The 852-nt window shown below is 40.7% G+C and overlaps 1 protein-coding gene across 1 annotated transcript in view; it reads right to left on the reverse strand.

Moving 5' to 3' along the window:
• The window catches only part of Stard4 (StAR related lipid transfer domain containing 4), a 1044307-nt gene that overhangs the window by 982802 nt on the left and 60653 nt on the right, over positions 1–852 (reverse strand). The gene's annotated exons all lie outside the window — the stretch shown is intronic.

Below are 852 nucleotides of genomic sequence, written 5' to 3' on the forward strand. Positions count from 1 at the left end.
ATTATTTTATCTGGGGAAGACAGGAAGACAGAAGTTAATTCAGAACTTCTCCCACGGACATCTACTTCCACTACAGGAAGCAGCAGCATGCTTCCTGCAGAATCACTATGAAGAAAGCTGAAACCAGAAGTAGCTTGAATTGCTTTTCAAAGAACACGGGGTGGAGAAGGACTAAGAAAACTTGTTATCCGTCTCAGCATCTCAAAACCAGATGAATGTAAAGCAGGTGAGATGACATTACTACTGCTTCTGAAGGGGACTGGAATTGACCACTGGTGCGTGCATTTATTTTCCTGTTTATCACTAGTGTGGCTACCTGCTCGACAGGCTGTCCTGGCATTCAGCATTGAAGCCAACTTCCTTTCTGCACCGTGTCTCACTGTGTTCATCTGTGTGTAACTCACTTGCACTGGTTTTCTGAAATGTTACTTGGAAGCTCACAATATCAGAACAGCACCTTTCAGCCTTAGCGGTTACAGGTGCCATACACAACCTTCTCCTGGTCTCTCCCTCTCAAGCACTGTGCATGTTCTAACTAACAACAACATTCTCCTGTATAGATATATGTATGCACAAATACACTAAAAACACAGAACTATATGAAGTCATACACCATACAGAGCAGAATCATAATGAATTCCTACTTGTTAGTACAAGAAAATGCATGCAGGGTGAGCCCTACACAGCAAAGGGCTTACGGACATAGATTTCCAATCTTTGTTTGTATTTCCTGGAAAATAGTGACATGTCTTCCTACTCAGCAAAGTATTTTTTAAAAATTTAGATATTCTCCACTGTGTTAGATTTAAATGAAAATGCTTCCTACATACATGACAATAAAAGCAAAACAGC

The sequence above is a fragment of the Phodopus roborovskii genome, unplaced genomic scaffold (assembly GCF_943737965.1).
Source record: "Phodopus roborovskii unplaced genomic scaffold, PHOROB, whole genome shotgun sequence".
NCBI classification, from domain to species: domain Eukaryota; kingdom Metazoa; phylum Chordata; class Mammalia; order Rodentia; family Cricetidae; genus Phodopus; species Phodopus roborovskii.